Source organism: Nicotiana attenuata, chromosome 6 (genome assembly GCF_001879085.1).
Source record: "Nicotiana attenuata strain UT chromosome 6, NIATTr2, whole genome shotgun sequence".
Taxonomy (NCBI): Eukaryota; Viridiplantae; Streptophyta; class Magnoliopsida; order Solanales; family Solanaceae; genus Nicotiana; species Nicotiana attenuata.
The window spans coordinates 22171285-22188439 of NC_031994.1; the positions used below are offsets into that span (position 1 = coordinate 22171285).

Here is a 17155-nt window from a genome sequence, read left to right on the forward strand (position 1 = left end):
AACAAGTTAGCTTTTCTAACATGAGGAGGAGACAAGATACAACAGGTTGAGAAAAAGTTACATGGAATGAATTATTCATTTATACATCTAGATCCTCGAATAAAATAATATGAACTTGAAGTTCATAAAAGGATAATTCATTTGCAATATATTGCAAAGCATGCCAGACGCATTTGCTGACCCAAAGAAAGTAAACTATATTCTCATTGCAAATGCTCGGTTTCAAATAAACTTCTTGGTAAAGAAGATGAGCAAATGATCTAATGATCATAACAAAGGAGGCAAGTGATCTAGAAGATCACATGATAACACTTCATAAAATCTCAAGAGAGATGTACCTGAAAAATATGAATGAAGAGATCTCTATATTATGTCTTTATGAAAAAATAGGAGGTTTGGAACCGATATAAAATGTTTGTCGACGACATTGATTATAGCACTAAATATATATGAGGATCTTAAGTCTGGAGATACAATTCGAATAGAATTGGTTTCATATGAAAGACATGTAGTTCAAATACTTGAAAGTATAAAGTCAATGGTATGTGCAATCAGTTTTCGTTATCTTATATGTCTAGCATGACATGAAAACTTGTATGCATCTAATTAAAGTCTATTATATGACTTAACTTATATGCCAATCCTTGAAGGATTTATAATCGCTTAAAGCATATACAATTCTTGGTCCTGAAGTACCATATCCTAAATGCAATTTGTGCCACATATGTATCTTGCTATAACTATAAGCATGATAAGGTGATAACGAGAATACCTCTATGGAAATATTGAAAAGTATTACACGACATTATATGAAGACATTACATCTCTATCAGAATGATGATTCAAGGTGCAATGCATTCATTCAAGTTAATATGGCTGATTTGTTCATCAAATCTCTACCAAAGATCTTTTGAAGATGGTGCACAAGATTGGAATGCAAATGCTTAAGGATGTGAATTGATGCTCTTATTATGGGGAGTTAATACGCGTTGTACTCTTTTTTCCTTACAAGATTTTGTCCCACTGGGTTTTCCTTGCAAGTTTTTAACGAGGCAACCAAAAGGCGTATTTGTTAGATATGTGTACTCTTTTTCCTTCTCTAGAATTTTTTTCCTACTGGGTTTTATTTTAGTTAAGGTTTTAACGAGGCACATTATCTGTTAATAGACATTCAAGGGGGAGTGTTATAAATAGAATTTGTTTTTATGGTGAATGTCTATATTTAGAGAGATTCTAGGGTTCATTGCTTGGTGGCTAAGTCTCCCCTCTCCTATAAATAGAGGATTCTATTCCATTATAATTCATCCCAAATCAATAAGAATTCTCTCCCTCTACTTTTTTCTGCATACTCTTCTTCTTCTTTTATTGAATATTTACAATTTATGTTGTGAAAGAGCTATCTGAGGAGTCAAATTTCGGATAAGTAAAGCAGATGAATTTTATTTCGGCAATCAATCTATCGTGCATCTATTATTCTACGGGCCGGAGAATCAAACACGTTGAGATTGATTCTCACTTATAATATGACAATGCAATCGGAGTTTATTTACCAGACCAATTTTGTTAATGTGTTTGATTCTCACTTATAAATATGACAATGCAATCGGAGTTTATTTACCAGACCAATTTTGTTAGCACAATGATCAACTTACAAACCCATTCACCAAACAGCAATTTAGGGACCATGTTCATATTTATATGTGGTTTGTATATTCCAACTTGAGGTGGAGTATACCATATGACCAGATCAATTAGTACCATTACAGGAGAGTATTTTCTAATTTCCATATGATAATCTAGTATATTCTATATTTTGTTTAAGGATTATTTGATTACTTGCATTATTAGGTGTTAGGTATACATTGAATAATCTGTTGTGCGTGTCTCTTAAACTTTTACAGAAAGAGCTCCTCTCTTGTATCGCATTGGCCAAGCAGGGGCGCATCCACCTTGCGACCTATGAGTTCACGTGAAACCCAGAAACTTTTGCTCAAAAAGTGCAAATATGTTCAAAAAATTCACTAAAAAAACTATAAATGTTTGAATGTGACAAGTTACCATTGAATATTTACTCGATATCATTGCAGGAACCATTAACATTAAATTCTGGATCCGCCTACGTGGCAAGTACCCTTTGATAGAAAATTGGCAGTAATTGAACAAAAGACAAGAAAATCCTCAAAAACAGAAAATGAATTTTTTTACTAAAAGGGAATGACAAGAATGTCATGCAAAGGAACAGTCGTTGTACCCATGAAATATAAGTACTATTTAAGAAAATAAAAAGTAATACTCCCACTATCCCTAAAAAGATGAGTGTGAATATAAGGTCGATGCATCTAGTTACATATGTTATTTATTTTTAACATTAATTTATATAGGGTTTATTTTTAATTATCTTTAGATGCCTTTTTCCTTTTATTTTCTTTAAACAACAAATTCAAATGCCACTAATTATCCTTACAAGCATATTTTTTTCATTGGAACTATTTTTTTATGTAGCTAAAATTATAAGATTTATATTTCGTATATTGTGTACTTTTTGGTCCTTTTGGTTCGATTTGACAGCAAAATATTCTCTTTCAACTAGATAGTATTTGACATGGTAGTTCCCGTCTTTATGTGAAGTTAAAGGGGATATGTCAAAATCCAACTGTCAAAATAATGCTCTGATATAAAACTTCTGGATTCCCAAATCAGCTGCAGTTTCATCCCTAATCCTACAATTGATGTTTGATATTACAGATGTAAATAAGCAGAAGAGAGTAGCAAAAAACTCCAGGCTGTGAGTGTTCATACAACAACTATGTCTTAATCCCAAGCAAGTTATGGTCAGCTATATGTATCTCCTCAATAACCATGTCGCTCCATTTAAACTCATCTCAAACTAACACGAGTATCCATCTATAATAAATAGAAAAAATTCCTTTGTTGTCTAATCTGTTACCTGCCATGTATGCTTTATGAATTATCTGACAAACCTGTAGCTTTCTTTGGTATCAAAAAGAGGAAGACCACTGGGATGAAAGTGCAGAGGCCTGAATTCCAATGGCTAAGAAGAGATTGTCAAAAGACCCTGAAAGATGTTTAGAACCGAGCCAGCCCTGCTCCTACAAAAGATCCCACTGTCATTCCTAAGTTGTTTATCGACATGAATAATGCAAACAAAGTCCCTTCAATGCCGGAGGACAAAGTTGTCCTGATAAGATGAGAAAGGGCATGAACCTGCAACAAGAAGAGAATACTTTCAAATGCTTTCTGACAAATATGAACAACAAATACTCATGTTTTATACTTAACAGATGTTAGCTGCTTCAGATGTTCTATAACTACTTTGAAACAAGAGAATATATAAGAAAATTGTTGGACATACTTGAATTGATTGATGCCGTCAGAAAGAGCAGACCCAAAAAGCACTGCAACCTTGTCTGATATACCTAATAAACATTAGCTCGAGAAACCAGAAACCATATCTGAGAACAAGTAAAAGGGCCACACCTACTTGAGTAAACCTGCATAATTATAATAGGAAAATAAAAGTGATTGATAATCTAAAAGTCAATATTCCTTCACATCACATGTACAAGTCAAAGATCTACTTACATGAGAATATATCGCAACCTTCACTTTTTAAATAGCGATTGTAAGTCAAGTTCCGCGATCATGAGGCCCACAACCATCCAAGAACACGTGCTGTTCCAAGGAAGATGCGTCAATTTTAAGAACTCTGTCTGATAGTAGAACATAACCGTTGAGAGATTTGGAACTGTCACGTGAGCCAAAAAGAACCATGCCATTGGTCTGGACTCAAGGAGACAATTTGCAAGAGAATAACCACCGTAACATCAGTTAATCAGAGAAAGGCAAAAAAGAAATGTATTATATGCAAAAGGTCAAGAAGATTGGGAGATTACTGAACAATTCAAAACCTCCCATGAGGTCCCCAACTGACATATTGAAACATGGAAGCATGAAACTCAACAAATAGAAGCAACAAAAAAGTGAAAAACTTGGTCAGTGATTTAATTTGTTGGAAGTAATGTTGCCACTTGGATCTTTCTTAAGAAATTGTAATACAAGGCCAATACTGATGAAAGTGTTTTAGGAATTGCAGTTTTCGTCTTTCAATTTAAGGCGACGCGAGTCCATGTTTATGCTAATGAAAGCAGTTCCCTTAAAAATTCTATTTACTTCTTCCAATATGGTTATAAAGATAGAAATAAATGGCATCACCAAGAAATATTTAAAAGGCGATAAATAAAAAGCGCCCCTTTAAGTTGTCCTCAACGATTAACGGAACACCTCAACCGAGGCCATTTCCAGCTAAACACTTTATTATTCACAAAAGAAGATCAACTAAACACCCGGCCATGTCAGCCAATCATTGCGTGAAATGCACTCTCTCGGACGCAAGTTGCCTACCTAAAATTAGGTATTTCTTTTTTTTTCCTAAAATAATGTGGACCCACCTAATTTTCACACCTTCTCCTCCAATTCTCTTCATCCACCATTCAACACCCTCCTCTACCCTAAATCGCCTCTACCTCCATTACCAAATATATGATTTCACCAATTCAACAAATTTTTTTGTACCAAACCCATTCTTCTCTTTCAACCTTCTCCACTAGATTATCTAAACAATTGCCATTGTGCCTCTTTAATCTCAACAATAAGCTAGAGATTCTGAGTATGTTTTGGTCATTTGATGGAAGTGTATGGTCACGTATCTTGATTTTTATGCATTTTTCTTGGATGCAAACCAGAATTCTGTAACGAGAAGCACCCTTCAAAGCAAACCAAAAAATATTCAAAAAATTCACAACCACACCCTATCTGAAAAGATCAATAGCAGACCAAAAATTGAAGTGTTTGATTGATACCCATGTTGATTTGATGGCTCAAACATGTTCTCCTCATCAAGGCAAAGAGATTGGTATCGAGTTTGCTCCATTTGGACTGCTGGAACTCCACCTCCGTTCAATTATGTATCACCGGCGATTTGCAGGTCATTGGAGAAAGACGATTCCACGGTGGAATTGTCTGAAATTTGGCGGGGAGGTGGAATTTGGTTGGAATTGTTTGAATTGTATCACCAGCGATTTGCAAACCGTTTGATGGAGAATAATCTCCACGGTTTGAATTTTAATTTTAATGACCCAGAAATGGAAGCAACAAGTCTCTGTTCTTTCAAATTGTTAGAATAGTTATGTGAATGTATGTAATTAGTCCTAGTCCCTTATGTAATAGGAGTAGGTTATGTGTTATGTATACCTTAAATAGGGCTTATTGTAACATAGAAAATTAATCAATAATATAATTTTCCCGTGTTATTATTTCCACATGGTATCAGAGCGGCGGTGAGAAAACATCCAGGAAAGGAAAACCCACCAAAACAGTCGCCGTGCTTCAATTCCGGCGACCTTTTAGGGCTGTTTTTCGAAGAAAAAAAAACAATTTCCATCGGTATTGTGCAAAAACCAACACCACCACGAGGTAGATCAGCTTCCGGCGACCAACCCGTAAAAATTCTCCGGCAGAAACCCCTCCCACGCGCCCTCACGCGCCGCCGGAAAATATTTTTCCGGCGAGTCTCCGTCGTCACGCGCCGGCGCGTAGCTTCTTTCGGCCATTTTTTGGCCGAGCTTCTCCAGGACAGCCTTGGTCGCCACAGCAATTCCGAACCTACCCATACCTTTTTCTTTTTATTCCGAATCACTTTGAGATTTTCCGGCAACTACACCGACTTTCGGCAACTATAGTGATTTTTTTTTCCGACAAATCTTTTTTGGACAGCTTACTCAGGAGGTTATTCCGAGATTTTTCATTCAAGTTTAAATCAAATTGAGACCACTTTTATATTCTCCGGCGCAACATTATAATGGTATTCGTATCAGAAGCTTTTAACTCACAATCCGTTGGATCCAATCCAGATGGTTTCGTTACAGATTATATGAGTTCCTTCAGTAAAAGCACGTAAACAGACAATCTTCAGGATTAGCCTCCGTTGTTCAACAGATAGTAGCTTGACTTGTGTCTCCCAATCTTCAACCTCTGGGTCTTGGGTCATTGATTCAGGCTGCATCATTGATCATATTTCTGGTATAAATCTCTTTTCACTAGTATTTCATATTCTCAATCTCTTCCAACAGTCACAATGGCCAATGGGTCTCAAAGCCATGGCAACTGCAATAGGTCAAGCAGTCCACTTCCTTCCTTACCTTTAGACTCAGTTCTTTATGTTCCTGGTAGTCCTTTAATCTCATAGCCGTTAGTCGCTTAGCCAAATCACTTAAATCTGCTGTTTTATTTCTTGATGACCTTGTTTTTATACAAGAAAGGGCGGATCATTGGTACCGAAGTGAATCAGATAGACTTTATTACCTTATCCTTGCAAAATCGCATGGACTCGCATCTTGTCTTCCTTCAATAACTTGTCCCGTTACTGATTCACCAGATTTACTACATAAACGGTTGGACATCCTAGTTTGTCCAAACTTCAGAAAATGGTACCTGGCTTATCTCACTTGGTCCACCTAGAGTGTGAGTCATGTCAGCTCGGTAAGCATACCGCTCCCATTTCCCGCAGCTTGATAATCGAGCAAAGTCACCTTTTACTTAGTCCATTCAGATGTTTGGGATCCTAGTCGGGTCAGTTCTACCTTGGGATTCCGCTACTTTGTCAGTTTCATTGATGATTATTCCAGTGTGCACTTGGATATTTTTTGATGAAAAATCGATCTGAGTTGTTTTCTATTTCCAGACCTTCCACGCCGAAATTCAAAAATCAATTTGGGGTTTCTATCCGCACATTTCGTTAGTGATATGCCCTAGAGTATTTGTCTTCCCCATTTCAGCAGTTTATGAACTCCGATGGGATCATTCATCAAACATCTTGTCCGTACACATCTCAACAAATGGGGTAGCTAAAAGAAAGATAGACATCTTATTGAAACTGCTCGTACCCTACTCATACAATCTCATGTTCCGCTGCTTTTTTGGGGGATGCAGTTCTTTACCTCTTGCTATCTTATTAATCGTATGCCATCTTCAGCTAGCCAGAATCAAGTTCCATTTCTGTCCCGTTTCCCGCATTACCTTTGTTCTCTCTTCCACCCGTGTCTTCGGAGTACGTGTTTTGTTCATGACCTACTCCAGGAAAAGATAAGTTAGCTCCTCGTGCTCTTAAGTGCTATTTCTGGTTACTCGAGAACGTAAAAGGGATATCGATGTTATTCTCCTGACCTCTAGCGGTTTCTTATGTCTGCTGATGTTACTTCTTTGAAACCCCAATCATACTTCACAAGTCCAGTTAATCACTTAGACATTTCTGAGGTGCTACCAATTCCGACTTTTGGAGATTCAGTCACAATTCTCTCCATTCATCTTCCTCCATAGATCTAGTTGCAGGCTCCACCACCTACAGCTCCAGTTGCAGCTGGCAACCACCTAATAGCCTCAAGTGCCACACCGAAGTCCGTGCCACTCCTAGTCAATTCCACCAACTTATAGCTCCAAGTGCCCCCACCACCTAGTCCAGTTCAACCTTCTACAGCTCCACCACTGCTGACTTATCATCGTCGTCCGCGCACCCATCAGGCCCAGCTGATTCACGTCCTGCACCTGACCCTGCTAATACTGCAGACTTGTCTCCTCTTAGTCAATCGATTGCACTACGAAAAGGTATACGGTCTACACTTAATCCTAATCCCCATTATGTCGTTTAAGTTACCATCGTCTATCATCATTCCCATTGTGCATTTGTATCATCTTTGTCCTCTGTCTCCATCCCTAAGTCTATAGGTGAAGCACTGTCTCATCCAAGGTGGCGCACAGGCTATGATTCACGAGATGTCTGCTTTACATACGAGTGGCACTTGGGAGCTGGTTCTCTACCTTCGGGTAAATCGACTGTTGGTTGTCGTTGGGTGTGATGCAGTCAAGTTGGTCCAGATGGCCAGGTTTGATCGACTTAAGGCTCGTCTTTTTGGCCAAAGGGTATACTCAGATATTTGGACTCTATTACAGTGATACTTTCTCTCCCGTGGCTAAAATAGCATCAGTCCGCCTTTTTCTATCCATGGCTCTGTTCGCCATTGGCCTCTCTATCAGTTGGATATTAAGAATGTTTTCTTCATTGGTGACCTTGAGGATGAGGTTTTAATGGAGCAACCACCTGGTTTTGTTGCTCAGGGGGTCTAAGTGGCCTTGTATGTCGGTTGCGCCGGTCCCTCTATGGTCTAAAGTAGTCTCCTCGAGCCTGGTTTGGTAAGTTCAGCACAGTTATTCAGGAGTTTGGCATGACTCGTAGTGAAGCTGATCACTCTGTGTTTTATCGACATTCTGCTTCAAATCTCTGTATTTATCTGGTCGTTTATGTTGACGATATTGTTATTACCGGCAATGATCAGGATGGTATTAGTAAGTTGAAGCAACATCTCTTTCAACACTTTCAGACTAAGGATCTGGGCAGATTAAAGTATTTTCTGGGTATTGAGGTCGCTCAGTCTAGCTCAGGTATTGTAATCTCACAATGGAAGTATGCCTTAGATATTCTTGAGGAGACAGGAATGATAGGTTGTAGACCTGTTGACACTCCGATGGATCCGAATTCTAAACTTCTGCCAGGACAGGGGGAGCCTCTTAGCGATCCTGCAAGATATAGGCGGTTGTTGGTAAATTAAATTACCTCACAGTGACTAGACCTGATATTTCCTTTCCTGTGAGTGTTGTGAGTCAGTTTATGGATTCTCCTTGTGATAGTCATTGGGATGCAGTTGTCCGCATTCTTCGGTATATAAAATCAGCTCCAGGCAAAGGCTTATTGTTTGAGGATCGAGCCCATGAGCAGATAGTTGGATACTCAGATGTTGATTGGGCAGGATCACTTTTCGATAGACGTTCTACGTCTGGATATTGTGTCTTAGTAGGAGGAAATTTGGTGTCTTGGAAGAGCAAGAAACAGAATGTGGTTGCTCGGTCTAGTACAGAAACAGAATATCGAGCAATGGCTATGGCGACATGTGAGCTAATTTGGACCAAACAGTTGCTCAAGGAGTTGAAATTTGGTGAGATTAGTCAGATGGGACTTGTGTGTGATAATCAAGCTGCTCTTCATATTGCGTCAAATCCAGTGTTCCATGAGAGAACTAAACACATTGAGATTGATTGTCACTTTGTTAGAGAAAAGATACTCTCGGGAGATATTGCTACAAAGTTTGTGAAGTCGAATGATCAGCTTGCAGATATTTTCACCAGTCCCTCACTGGTCCTCGTATTAACTACATATGTAACAAGCTCGGTACATATGATTTATATGCACCAGCTTGAGGGGAAGTGTTAGAATAGTTATGTGAATGTATGTAATTAGTCCTAGTCCCTTATGTAATAAGAGTAGGTTATGTGTTATGTATACATATAAATAGGACTTATTATAACATAGAAAATTAATCAATAATATAATTTTCCCGTGTCATATTTCTCACACAAATTTTGTCCATTTTTTTCTTTTCTTTTTTAAAAATGGCAAAATTACACGTGTCGTTTTTTGATTGGTCCAATTGACAAGTCATGGCAAGTGCAACTCACGCATATGGCCAGCTATACTCGGGTGTTTACTTGACCTACTTAATAGCCACTTGAAGTGTTAAAATGAAAAAAGGTTCGGTTGAGGTGTTCATTTGATCGTTGAGGACAACTTAAAGGGGCGCTTATGTATTTCACCTATTTAAAAAGAAGGTAGAGGAAGATTTTCAAGACCTAGGCCCCATCATATCATAAATATACACTGATGCAGGTAGTGTTCTAGCAGAAGCTACAAAAAGGGAAAATAAATTGATTCGTGATTATTAATTATAAAGCATCAACAAAAAACTTTCTCACAAGTTACCTCAAAATGGCTGGCTGGCGGAAAGCGCTAAATAATGTGTAAGTGGCCATTTTCAATGATTGATACCATTGAGAAAATGATGATCTGTTTTTGTCAGGAGCCTGAAGTTTATTTAACAGAGTTGGTGCCCTTTTTGAATTTTTCTGGCTCTTCTTTCTCCTCAAAGTACTAATTTTTGATTTTTCACCAGAGAACTTATCTTCTTCAATACTTCCACTCGTCATCTCAGAACCATTAGATGCAGAACATTCAGGGAAAGCTTTACCTTGTACAGAACCCTCCTCAACCAAACCACATGAAAACAGCTGCAAAGCAGGTAAGACAGAGAAAAGGAGGAAAATCCTATCTATCTGTAAATTGAGTAATGCATATCCTCCTAGCAAACTCCCACAGATTCCTCCAAATGCCATAGCCAGCCAAGATATAGACTGAAGATCACCAGCAAATGAAGCCCTGTTGACAAGTAAAGCTAAATTAGAACAATATCATGCCTTTCACGCCCAACTAAATTAATCTAAATATTTTTGGTGCAAGTTTCACATGAAAATGAGACTTTAACAATTAAGTGACCATTAACCATTCAAACTTCATATAAACCCAGGCACCTGTCATCAAAAACTTTAAATGAAAGCAAAGCCTTTTTTTATAAATACATTTAACCATGAACTAAATAGAGAAGTCTACAACCTGCTATTTGAGCTGACTAATTTGACATCTACTTTTGTTGTATTGTCAAAACCTTAATTTTGGTCCAGGTACATTTTAAAACTATGTTTTCCTACAGCTACATAAAATTACTCCAATTGGAACAGCCCTTCCCATTAGAATGACAGAAAAAGTCCCATGTAGAAGAACATACCGCTCAAATCTTACCGCCTCAGCGATCATTGCGTCAATTACGACATCAGCCATTGCAGATCCCAGGTTCTGCACTGTCAAAAGAATCATGAGTTCTATCCTCGTATTTCTCAGGAAAGAACTTAGCCCTAAAATGAGCCATGGCAACAGCGAGAGCAAAGTTGCAAGTGTAAGGTAGGGGACTCTTTTCCTTCCTCTAATTGGGAAGCAATCAGATAATATCCTGCAAAAAGCATATTGAATAAGGTGCCGGTGGAGCATAAGAGCAAGAAATGAACAATATTTCCAACAAGGTTTCATGACAAAGCAACAAAAACGAGCTTGGCAGAGTATGTCATGAACAGAAAATCAGCAGTTATGGACCATCTTATAATAAATTTATTGTTTAATGACAATTCCCATGATTTATAAAAATTATAACGTGCTAGCCGTATTCTTATTTCTTCCACAATAAAATGCTACCATATGGTAAATATTGATCCCATGATGTTTATTATAACTCCAAGCAACTGTCTAAAGTTTTCTCTCGCAGCTTTATTCTTTATATGGTAATTCTACAACATATCTAAATGCCACCTAGCAAAGAACATTGTTCTTAATATTCATTTCACGTTGATCTGCAGCTTCTTTGGTTGTTCCCAGTACTGCTAAACAGAGCTGCAATCAGATGGAAGGAAACCAAACATCTTAACAAACTTTTCTTTTGATATTTAACCTGACACTTAAATGTTTTAGATTAATCGACCGAATCTGTAGGATCATTAAATTCAATAGAATCTGATATTCAGCTCAAGCCTGGCTTTACTTAACATTTACAATAAAGTTAAGCCTGCTAGGCAGTATGAAAAGCTAATTAGGTGTCCATGCAGTGGCAAAGCCACATGGTCACAAGGGTGGTCAGTTGAACACCCTTCGTCGAAAAATTGCACTGTTTACGTTTTAGAGGTATATAAAACATTGAACACCCTTTTTCAGGAATATTTTCACTTCTTTCAAATTTGAATACCCTTGGGAAAATTCCTAGCTTCGCCATTGTGCCCATGGTTCGCTCCAACTTTGAATCTCATGTTCATATATATCAGGAAATATCAATCCCATACACATAGAAACTGAATAAGGAGAAAACTCAAATCCTCGCAATTCCTTTGATTTGGTATAATTACATCATACATGAAATAAAATGAAATCATCATAGATACAACCAAAAGATCAAACTGGAATTAACTTTTCTTAGACCACAGAAGATTTGTAAAAGTGTGTACAAGAAAGGAACAACATTGAGGACAAGAGGTCGTTTCTTAGAGAAAATCCACTTGATTGATAGTTGGATAGGTTTACGTGGTATGGCGTATTCTCATTTTATAAGTAGCTGGCGACTTCGTGAAACAATAATAAAATTCTTTGACTTTCAAAAAGAAAACAAAGACGTCCCCAAAGAAAAAGAGAAAATCAAGATGGAAAAGGACAGTAGATAATTTCAATTTGAAGTGAACTGACTATTACTGGTATGATACATACAAAAGGGCATAGATATAGGAGGCAATCATTTGAAAAGATGAACTTGACGGCGTAGTGGTTGGACCACTTAGTCCTTATGAAAGCCCAGAAGTCAACAAGTCTTCTATTTAACCCCAAGGGACTAGTAATCATGGACATCACCATAATATGATGGAGTGAGAGAAAGTGTGTCTTTGAACTATGCCACCAGGTACTATATGTACTGGGGAGAGGCACTTACTGCCCAAATCAGGTATCCAACTCTTTGATTTGAATATGATGTAAAAATTGAGGTCAGATACATGAAGAAGGGGGGGCAGAGGACTAAAGGGGATGGGTAGGGGCAGGGAAACAATAAGGAACTGCATTGCGTATTTCCTTTCTTTTTCTTCTTTTTTGGGAACAACTTGTCTATTTCATTTATCTTATTGCTTATTATTTTGTCAATTATGTTTACGCTCCTTAAAATTTTGGAAATCATAGTTCAACATAAGATATAAAATAAAAGATAATCATGAATTTGTTTATACATACTTTATCCTGGCTCATGGACATATAAGGTAAAAGTCTATGTTTCTAAAGCTCAAAATCTAACGTCAAACATCTAATATTCACTCAATTCAAGCATGATGATCTACCGAATCAGATTGAAGTCATCCAAGTTTGCTATCAGATTGAACTTATCCAAATTCGTTCTGAAAGTTTTTTTGGTTTAATTTGTTTTCAGTTCTATGCTTGAGAATTATTTCGAAAATACTAAACAAGATTCAAGATACTGCTAGGACGCCATTTTCTGATCATTCACAAGTATGCATTACAGAAGCTCACAAGTGGTTGAGTATGCAAGATAGATAAATACCCATATAAAGGTTTTATGCTCCACGGAAAGAATGCTATCGAAGTGACAAATTGGGAGGCTGATGGAGATAACTTCAAGTTGTCTTTCAACTGATATGAAACTGCTGTCCAGACAAAAGATCTGAAACCCTGCTCCCAGATATTGAGAATGATGTTAATTATACCCGAGGGATCTCAAAAAGGAATGAGAACATAATAGGCATCCAACAAAAACCTAAAAAATGCATTTAAGAAATGCTCAAATGGACAACAAAAAAATACGGGGAACCAAGAGATCACATGACCACTCACTGTTTTTTTTGTTTTCATTTTTTTTTCAAGTTCACTTTCTTGCCCCTCTGAAAATGCTAATTAAATTCAAGGAACAGCAGAGCAACACTATATGCTCTCACTTTCAACATAAAAAAGTCTGCCAAAATACTCTATTAGAGTATGAGAGGCATCATAGAAGACAAGCGTGAGAAACCTTAAGGGATCGTTTGGTTCAAGTACTAGTTACGCAGGAATTGAAATGCAAGGAATGTTTATGCAATGAATAATAATGTACAGTGAATAACAATACAGAGAATGTTTATGTCGGGATTACCTACATTAAGAGCATATTTTATCTTTAAATATTGTTATCCACATATTGTTAATATACATATTCTTATTTCCACATTCTATCCCGCATAAAAAACATAGAGGTGTAAAAAAGAAGGCAGAAAAAAAATAGCTCTCCCTGACACGAAAATGGGGGGCTAGGGTTTTCATCCTTTTCCCTCAAGAAGAAGACGATTGAAGGCACATCTTGACCAGAATCAACTGCTTTTTTAGTTATTACTCTGAATAGACAAGATCTCGGTTCAATATTTCATATTTCCAGCAAAGTTCTCCGTTTTTTCCCTTAAGTTTCTACTGCGCAACTCGCCAGGTCCTATTTTCTTTTGTCAGCTTATCCTTCCCATATCAGGTTCCTTCTTCCCCTACTCTTATTTTGCATAATTCTTGGGTAATTAGTTGCTGGGTATTTGATTGTTGATACTCTGTGATATAGATCTTATACTAAGGTTTATGTGTGTGCTTGATAACAGAGAATAAGCAAGCTAAAAAATACTGAGTGAGAAAGTGAAACTTCAAAGAATGAAATTGATGCACTCCATAGAAGTAACAAGAGAATGAAAGACAGAATTCAAGAAGATACTTTGATGGATGATGAAATTGAGGACACCCCTGATATATCGGCTAGTAACCCAAGTAGACAAAATGAAATAAGAACAGAGAAAGTTGGAGGAAAATCTAAGGGATTGTCCTTTAGCGAGGCACTGATGGGTAAACTATAAAGAACAAAAGGCTTGATTTTTTGATCCAGATGCCGAAAATCCATTTTGACGATGAAGATGATGGAAATGAAGTAGACGAAAATGCTACTGATGAAAATGATCCCACAATCCCCAAGATCATTCTGCCTCCTGGACTACTTAAATCAATTAGAAAACCAAGGGAACATGCTTTGATTGTCAAACTCTTGGTTAAGTCTATTGATCATAATACCTTATGTGCTAAAGTACTAAGACTCTGGGACCTTCAAGGGGGCTTTGAAGCCTTAGGTTACGGATACTTTTTACTTAAGTTTGACATGACCACTAATAATATGAAGGTCTTTACAGAAGGCCCTTGGATTATAGATAATAACTACCTCACAGTGAGACAATGGGAAAGTGATTTTAAACCATCTGTAGCACAAGCAAATACTACTGCGTCATGGGTGAGGCTTCCGGGGCTTCCGGAGGCAACAAGGTGAAATTACATCCCTTATGGGTAGCAGCATATTAAGTCCACGATTTTAATATATTGGTTTTTTAGATATGATCTTAGCATCTTGCAACAGCTTGTCCCACAACCAATATCATATTTTACCAAATTTCTAATGAGGAGCTCCTCTTTGCGTTCAACTGCCACAGGTTAAATTCTATTTTTTTAATTTACTGAAGTCAATGTGCTTACTAAAAGCAAATTGAGGAGTTCCTCGTCCTTTCCCTCTCCACCACTTGGCTACCTATTTATAGAAAAACAAGCGTAAAGCTTTTGACATTTGCTGAACAGACAGCATAATAGCAGCTTTTCAGTTACAATCAAACCGCAATTTCCCCATTTTAGTTCTCTAAACCTTCCACTAGATCCAATCTTAAAGTCATATCTTTCAGTATGGGGCTACTAAAGTACTTTCGAGTTGCACTTGGCCCAAAGGGCTCTATCTGACTCCGCATCTCACTGCTTGGATAAATTAAACTATGATCTCATGATTTAAAAATCACTACGGAATGTATTTACCTTAACCACAGAAAAGTTACAATGCAATTATACCCTAGATGAGATCAAGCCTCTTCTTTAGCCTCTAACCACCAGAACATACAAAGTCTTCCAAAAAACTAGTTTAGCACCATATAATATGGCATCCACACATAATTGTCCAGGAAGAAAATGTTTTGGAAGGGATACAAAATGAGTAAGATGTTCAATTGAATTAGTTCGGAAGAGATATCAAATCAGTGCAAATACATTTCACGTGATAAGCCAACATAAGTTTAGTTGGCGCCCTGATGATTACTTTTGATGGCTAAGGTAGGAAGAGTTGTTAAAGGAGCTTATACAGAGAAAAAGCAGCTTAATAACCTTGAAGCATTGCTAACCAAAGTTCTTGTAATGGGCATTTTCAAGCTGAAAAAAAAAACTAGTCTAGATGTTAAGATAAGCATGGAACCTAATACATTAATAACTACGCAACAATCCCAAACTAGTTGACTCTACTATATAAATCCTTGATATCTAATATGCTCCATTTAACTCGTTTCATTTCACCACCCATGCACGGAACCCGATGCAATAAGAAATTCCCAAAACACTCAACATCGACAACTACAACTATGCCTCATTCCCAAACAAGTTGGGTCGACTATATCTTTTTTTGATAAACGAGAAATCCTAGAGCGCCAATTGCACACGGTTCGAAGCTCAACATATAATGGACCCAGCTCCACCTCTCTACCAGGCGTTTATCTTCTAACCTATGACGTGCGCTTACCCACATATCACAAGGTGTGCTCTTACACTAGACCAAAGCCCTGGGCAGGTTGGGTCGACTTGATGAATCCTCACCGGTCATGTTTCTCCATTTAATCTCATCCCAGAACACACAACTCAAAAATAAAACAAAATATAACTTTGACATAGAACAATTTAAAAGTAGACAAGCCAGATTTCATCGTAAAACCCAGAAACTCCGCCCGTTAAAAGATAAAACAGACCCTCTAAACCCCAAACGCTGATAATTGCTAAATGTTGTCTAGAACTGAAAAGGGAATTTCTATAAAATATAGGAAACCATCATTAGTATAAACAAATAAATAGAAAAAGGTAAAAAAAGTGAGAGAACCTGGGTGAAGTAAATAAGGCAAACAAGCCAGAGAAATGAAGCGCCAAAAGCAGTGCATAACTGCTTCAACCAACCCATCATTTTTGGGATCACAGTCACAAAATGCCTCTTCCCAATCGGTGAATAAATTTGATTTTGACTTTTTTTTTTCCTCCAGTCGTTCCTTTTTTGACTGGGAAATGGGGATATGCCCAGATTACATGGATCCCCCCTCAACTATTTTTACGATTGCAGGAAATTTAATAATTTAATGTTTCTGTTGTTGCAAAACTGCTCCATTTGTTAATTTAAATCTAACGTATTCATTACTCAAGCATCTTTCGTCTTCTTTTTCATCGTTTTTCCTCTTTGCCTAATTGCCTTCGTCAAGTCCACATCCACAGTGGACCAGCGCATGCGTTTGACCGCATTATTAATTTGTTTTAAAGGTCAAAACAAATTTACTTTTGAAATTACCGTAGCAGTGGTGATTATATTGTACGAATTTGTCTGCACGTGACAGTGAAAATTCCATTCACACGAAATCTATATAGTTGAATTATGTAAATATACTTCGATTTATTTATTTATTCAGTTAAATTGGTGATTGGATTCTTTTCTTCGACCAAACACGTATAAAGATTTTAGGTAACAAAGACATT

General features: G+C 37.3%; 1 pseudogene; it reads right to left on the minus strand.

Annotated features, from left to right (window-relative positions):
• Positions 2962–16909, minus strand: LOC109227687 (annotated as a pseudogene).